This window comes from Passer montanus, unplaced genomic scaffold (genome assembly GCF_014805655.1).
Source record: "Passer montanus isolate IOZ18808 unplaced genomic scaffold, ASM1480565v1 scaffold7, whole genome shotgun sequence".
Lineage (NCBI taxonomy): Eukaryota > Metazoa > Chordata > Aves > Passeriformes > Passeridae > Passer > Passer montanus.
In genome coordinates this window covers 15,475,344-15,482,769 of record NW_024372147.1, presented here as the reverse complement: position 1 = coordinate 15,482,769, position 7,426 = coordinate 15,475,344, and positions in this window count along the sequence as shown.

Sequence of the window (7,426 nt, the reverse complement as noted above, 5' to 3'; positions counted from 1 at the left end):
TCAGCACTGGTGTACATGTCCTGCCCACCATTTTATTAGTGTCTGAAAACAGCAAAAATGCTGAATGCATTCCAACACAGACAAATTAAGTAAGGAAGAAAAGGAAATAATGAGCTTTAGTGGAAGAGATGCAGAGCCAACATTTGTACTACTTGTCTTGTTAATGAATTTATTAGGCTAGACATGTAATCCGGAGGATAGTATGTACCAACATAAATGCCTCACTACGTATTTTCTTTGGCATGGGAATAAAAGGATGTGAAAGGAAAGACTGGGAATTAGACTCTAATCTGTAATTGTAATTAAAATGGACTTGGCCTGTTGAGTATTTCTATGACTACAGTGTCATTAGTGTGGCGTTTAAATCAGAATGTATAAACATAAGAAAACCAGTAGGTGGGCAGCAAATGTGGAGTATATGTGGTGCACTAATGTGTGTTTACAGTGTGACCTTGAGTTTTATTTCAGGTATAATATCTGTTTTAGCTTGATGTTTTTGCAGAACCTGGGTTGTTCTTGGTGGTGATAATTTTGGCTCACAGAAGTGATACTTCAGAACACAGTGATCTGTTACTGAGATGCAGTAAATCTGTACTGAAAGTACCCCAGTGCTCTTTAGTATTTCAAGCTGACAGTTACACACTCTATCCCAGTCCTGTTTCTTCAGAGCTACGTAACTCTTTCATTTTCTATGGCTAAGGGATACCCATCTTTATAATACCAGTCTTTTTTAGAAGACAGAGAAAGCAAAAACCACAAACCTTTGTATGAGGCATTTTCTCAAGTAGGAAAGTCTGTGGCAAGTTTTTGGTAGCAGGAGGAGGGTGGGGGTAGATTCTCTGAGAAGATGCCAGGAACTTCCCAGCATATCTGATAGAACCTGTGCCAGCCAGCTCCAAGATGGACTTCCTGCTGGACAAGGCTGATGATGATAGCACCTCTGGGATAACGTATTTAATCAAGGAAAAAAGCCATACCAAGCAACAGCAGCTACAGCCAGAGAAGAGAGGATTGAGACTGTGAGACACACCTCAGTACAAAGGTACCTCTTCCACATCAGTGGAGAAGGAGAGCAGGAGGTGCTGCACATGCTGGAGCTGATTCCCCTGCAGCCCTTGGTGCAGGCCAGGGTGAAGCAGCTGTGCCCCTGCAGGCCATGGGGATCCATGGTGGAGCAGAGATCCACCTGCAGCCCCAGGAGGAGTCCACAGTGGAACAAGTGGGTGCCCAAAGGTGGCTGCAACCCCACGGGAAGTCCACACTGGAGCAGGGTCCTGGCAGGACCTGTGACCCCATGAGGGTACCATGCTAGAGCAGGCTGTGCTTGAAGGATTGCTCCCTGAGGAACATAGCACCATGAGGAAGGGGTGAGGGAAGGTGGGGTTTTTAAAATGTGTTTTTAATTTCTTATTTCCCTAGTCTTGATTGGTAAGAAATTTATTTGCCCCAAGCTGAGTCTGTTTTGTCCATGACAGTAATTAATAGGTGAACAATCTCTCCTTGTCCTTACCTCAACTCAGAAGCCTTTCATTACATTTTTTCTCCCCAGGCCAGCAGAGGAGGGGGGTGACAGAATGGCTTTTGTGAGCAGCTGACATCCAGCCAGGGTCAACCCAACCTAGATGGGAAGGAGCTGGATGGTATTTTTTAAGGGAGGCAAAGACAGTAAATTTTATTGCTACTGAGCCCCCATTTATATCTTAGCAGAGATTTAGGTGGAAATGCTTACATATAGCATGGTTGCTGCAGCCATCTCTGATCAAGGTAAGCAAGACTTGAGTTAGTGCATTTTAAAAACAAAAATGATTTAGCAAAGAAATTCCTGAAGCCTGTATCAGTTTCTTGTCTTATAAAAAACAGGTGCTTAAAAATTTACTGGAATTTGACTAGGGGATTACAAAGACTCAGGGTACTATGCTGGTTGCATCAGAGAGGGCAAAAAAAGGAGCATCTGATTTTTCTGCTCATGACAGGTGAATGGTTTTTAATGATGCTTTCTGTGTTATATGTAGTAACTAATTTTTACTATGAGCTAGTTTGAAAAGCTATTGACTTGACATCCCATTTGCATCTTAAGCATTTGCTTCTAACACATGTGGGCTTACTTAAAAGACTCTTCCCTGGGCTACAATTACAGACTTCATTGTGATTTACATTAAACAACAACAGCTTTTTTATTGCTGAGCCTCTTTTCTCTGCCTGAGTTTGTGCTCTGAGATGGAAAGGATGGCAAGTCTAAGTTTTGCCTGGGGCAATGAGAAGATGCCAGAGTATACAGGGATGCTGCAGGTGGCATTATTACCACCATACCAGCTGTTATGCTACTATATTTATAGCCATTATGCTATTAATGTTGTTGTGGCATAACAGCTGGAAAATAAGAATAACTGTGACTTATACTGTAGAGGTTCAAATCACCATTTAATAGTAACTGTGACAGGAATTGGAAATCACAATTGGAAGTAACTACACACAAATATTTCAGCATTAAATTGCTAGAGACCATAGGAAGTAGGATAAAAATACAGGTGGTATAAGCATTTTTATCTGATGTATCGAATAATTAGTAGTAGATCCATTTCATGACCTTTCAGATAGCAGAAAGCAGAAGTACTCTTGCTACAGAGGTTTGATATAGCAGAATTGAAGATCCCAATTTACTTCCTCCAAGCAATGTTATACTTGCTTTTCCCCCACTACTGTTGTTTCTTACCTTTTAATGCAGCAGTCCCAGCTTTTTTTATGGTTGTAAGACACCCATCTCAATTAAATTTTATTACTTAGTGCTCATTTACTCGAAGTTGCTTTGGAGTCCAAAACTGTCTTTCTGCCCCTGAAGCAGTTCTAAGGATTCTTAGTGCAATCGGCATGTGCCATAGGTGGATTTCTATCTAATTGACTTTAGTGGAACATCTGCATATGCTCAGATATCCTGGGCCTGAACTGGTTCATTTATGTGCTCGAACCACAGGGAGATTAACTGTATTTTACTCCACTTGTATTTGAAGGGAAAAACTATCAAAAATATCCTTTTCTCTCTGTTCTCTCTGCCAAACTTAATTTCTTCCTCTTGTGTAGAATTCTGTGTGGTGCAGGAGATATATAAATTTATATGTAGATATAGACAGTTATAGATAGTTATATCATATATATATATATGATAGATAGATATAGATGATATATAAGGCTGTATCAAGAAGGTATATCCAAGGGAGTAAAATTAGGTACATCATAAAAAAATAGAAAAGATGCTTTGGAAAAGCAATTGCAAGTAATTGAAAAAACAGGTGATGCTGTGACTTGAATAGGGATGACATAGAGCTGTTATTGTAAGAAGTTGGAGTCACTGTTCTAACTTTTGTATTGCTAACAATATTCTTTAAAATGCTCTCTTAGTTCCAAGCTGTTGCTCAACTGGGATGTGGATGCATCCCTCTCTGCAGAACAAAGCTGTACTTCTGTGAAACCATCAGCACGCCTTGGTGGTTTATTTCTTTTCCAGGTCTCAGACTCCAGAACTGGGCATGGTGGAAGAAGAGCAGAACCAGAAAAGCATGTATCTGTTGACATGCAAGTGACTGGACAAGTCAGCCTCTTGAGGATGATGGAGGTGCCTCCATGAACCAAGCTGGAGCAGGAATCAGGCTACTTGACCAGCACAGCAAGCATTGTCTCTGTTTCTTTTCATTAGAGCACATGAGCATTATAATTTTCCAGACCAGCCAGCTAATTGTATTATCTGTGTTGTTTTTATTGGCTGAAGAATCATGACAGTCTCTCTTATGGCTTTCTTAAATTAAGATTTATTTAAAGACTGTACATAGATCTTTGGAGCAGACAGAGTATGACTTCAATTACTGTATGTCTTGTCCTCATTGAAACCAAGGCAGCCAAATCAGGTTCTGCAGTAATAAAATCATAGAGCTGAAGACATGAAAAACTGAGTCATCTTAAAATTGAGTAGCTGTAGCATTTTACTTCTCTGCAGTCATTGAAGGGATAATTTTGCATTCAGTTTCAGAAATCCAAAACATTTAATAAAGCAGAATACCAAGAAGAATAGATATTAAAGAAAGATTTACCTGGGGCACTTACCTGAAAGTTTTTTTCAGTCTATGTGAAGTGATATGCTTCCATTTCCATTGTTGGACAGACGTGCACACCACAGAGCTGCTGCTGGCACTGTGGCACCATCACCAGTTTCCCCAGTGCCTCAGGGGCTGCGCTGTCTGCAGTCACTAGGCGAGGGGGCAGAAGACCTGGCCTCTGTCCCACTGCAGCCTGGGGAAAGAGAGGAGACAAAATCTGAGCTGCATGGCTCCCAATGAGAAAAAGCACTCAGGGATGCAGAAATATTCCCTTCAGATGACCGGATATAGGAATTGGAGGTTTGGGTTGTGATAAAGCGGTAAGTGCACTTTGAAAGCCAGTTTAACCTTCAGCAAGAACTCATTTGCTTAGCCCAAGAGTATTTGGCCACCGCTTCAACAAAAGAGTATTTTCTGCTGTCAGATTTCTACTATTTGTGATTGCTTGGGGTTTTAACAGATTTATTTTTCAAATCTGCTTCAAATTTTTCACCAACTAAACTCTTGAGTTCTGCATGATATTCAAGTCTAGCTGAGGGGCCGAGTGACAACATCTTCCACTGCCTTTCCTTAGACTTCCCATATTTTCCAGATTAGCTGATGGTAGCATGAAGTTTGAGTATTGTTCACAGAAAGTTTAAAATTAATTTGAAATGTTTTCAAATTAATGCTAAACAAGTGGCACTTTGAATAGTGTCTGAGAAATATGGTTTTGAATATCTGCTCTCCTGGTGGCTGGTGTCTTCTCCTGCAGCAGAGGCATGATGAACCTTTGTGCTCCAGTAAACTACAGTGACTGCTGGGCTGTAAAGAGAAAAGACCTGCATTCCTTTTTGGGTGCTGCTAACTGAACTCAGGGTCCAAGACTCGGTTAGCTGGCAACACTGGTGATAAGATCATGTTGTCCACACAGTCAAGTCATAGGGATGTGAGAGGCGCCTGCTCAGACGGTTCAGTTGGAATTTGGCTTTGCATGGAGTCAAATAGAATTTGGTTTTGCATGGAGTCAAATAGAGATGCCATCCTGCAGTGGTGTCAAGACAGTCAGTCAAAGGGTATGGCACCCAGGAGCTTCTCTTGTCTCCAAGGTTGGGACTGAGGGTATGTTTGAGGACTGGAATGCCAAACCAGGGCGAGTTGCCTAGCTGCTGTGTCCCTGCTAGGTTACTTTGCTTCACAGCAAATTGATCCAGCAGTCTTTCTAACAGTGGATTAATTCCCCTTTCCTTTGGCTGCTGGGTAAATGCTGCTGCTATATCCTTTTACTTCTGTTTTCTTTTGAGTCTATTGTTGTGATCTACCATTTGTCTTTTTGTGTGATGTGTCCAAAAAAGCAATTCCATAGGCATCTCCTTGCTGAGAAGTCCTGGGAGGCGCAACTGGGCCATTGTTCAGCACTGCAGTTGACCCTGCTGATGTGAACGAACCGTGTGCTGAATGTTTAATGGAAACTGAGTTATGGATGAGTGACTTGACCAGATAAAAGTAAAATAGCACACAGAGGGAAGGGAAAGCAGCCAAAAGGAAATTATGTCAGTGCTTCTGATAAATGGAAATGCCTGCCTTTTTTAACCCCAAGCGACTTGATCTTGGACCATAAATGAAGAAAATGAACACATCAGCTACTACATATTGCTTAATCTAGTAGGCAGGAATATAATGGAGGTCTAGTGGTTGGAACATGGTGCGAGATACTCAAAATAAAATTAAAATTACAACTCTTTTTCAGCAAAGGAATTTGCCTTTAGAACAAATTGTTGAGTAGTGTGTTTCATTCTTTGTCATGTGAAGACATTAGTAGTTTAGCAGTATTTTCAAGCCTTGAAATGGGAATGACTCTGATTTTTCGTGGTCTGCACTATGCAAAAGGCAGGCTACGTTTGCCCAAGGCTGCAGTTACAATCATAGAAGTAGCTTAGGAAAAAATATAAAGCTAAACTCAAATGGGAGTAGGAGGTGCTCATATTGAGCATTGTGGACATAAAGGGCCCTTGTGTTAATCAGCACCAGTGATGGTGGTCTGCAGTTAAAAATGGTTAGCTTTTTGTTTTTCTGCTCTTGTTCAATCAGCTGAAAACATACTAGAAGGAGAAGTTACAACTGTTTAGCAGTGTAGTTTATCCTTATGTAGGTTAATCTTGTTAGGACAGAGAATAAACTGTAAAAAGGATGATCAGCTCTGCAGCACATACAAAAGCAGCTACATCAGTAACAAGTCATAAACCTAATCAAACGTATTAGACTAATACAGACACTTCAATCAAAAGGTGAGAAGACCTGAGATCCAGTAATCCAGTAACTGTGGCCCTGGGAGTTTTAAGGGCTGTCCGTCACAGCTAATGGTGTTCCTGGGTTGGGGGGAAAGTCTGCAGCTGGCACTTGAGATTGCTGCTCCTGCAGCAGTAGAATGCTGCTTGTGAGATTTTGTGCTACAGCCTTCCCTAGTAATGCATGTACTCAGAGTGCTGGCCTACAGGCTAAAGGAAAGTCACCAGCTAGTGAGGCAAACTCAGTCTAAAAGCCAAGTTTTTGAAGACATGTGTCACTGGACAGCTCTAACTGATGTTAATGGAGGGGTACTGTTGCTGCACAGTCACACCTTGATTCCTCCTTGGTGTAAGGTAATCACTGTCTCTCCCAGCACAATCCCATTTCAGACTTCAAAGTGTTGCTTTTGGCTGTTTGTTGCCTCCACACGGATCCCCTTCCTGCCACCAGATTGCCTTAAAATTATAAATGAGGCTTGCTCAAAGACTTTTCAGGAGGCCTTGAGAGTGACCCAGCAATTTTTCTGGTTCTAGAAATTTTTCTTCCATTTCCTGAAACAGAGTTTTAGACTTCAGTTTTCCAGACTCTGTGGAGGCCCCCTCAGGGAAAGATTACTGTTTAACTAAATATTAGGTAGAAAGAGAAATGGTGTAAATGAGTCACAGAAGTAAAATGTAATTTCTGCCTGTGATTCAGGCTGTTGTTTCAGGACCATGCTCCAAGGGTCTGATCCCTTTCGGCTGTGGCTGCAGCAACTCACCCTGGTTTTTATTTGTTTTCCAGTGTCAGAAACAGCTTCCATAGCAAATCAGTTTTATACTTCTGTTGAAAAATATCTTAAATTTAATAACTCTGAAACGAATGTTGATGTGTAAGGGCAGTTGCAGTGTTTGTAAGTGGTCAATTATCCTTCCGCTGTATTGGACCAATCAACTGGCTTTTCGCTATGTGCAATCTGCATTACCCTACATTTATAAAATGTTTATTTCAGAGTCAAATTTGTTAGAAGAAGATTCTACCTGTAGATTACTCTGGGATCAGGACTTCTTTATGAAGGCATCAGTTTCTCC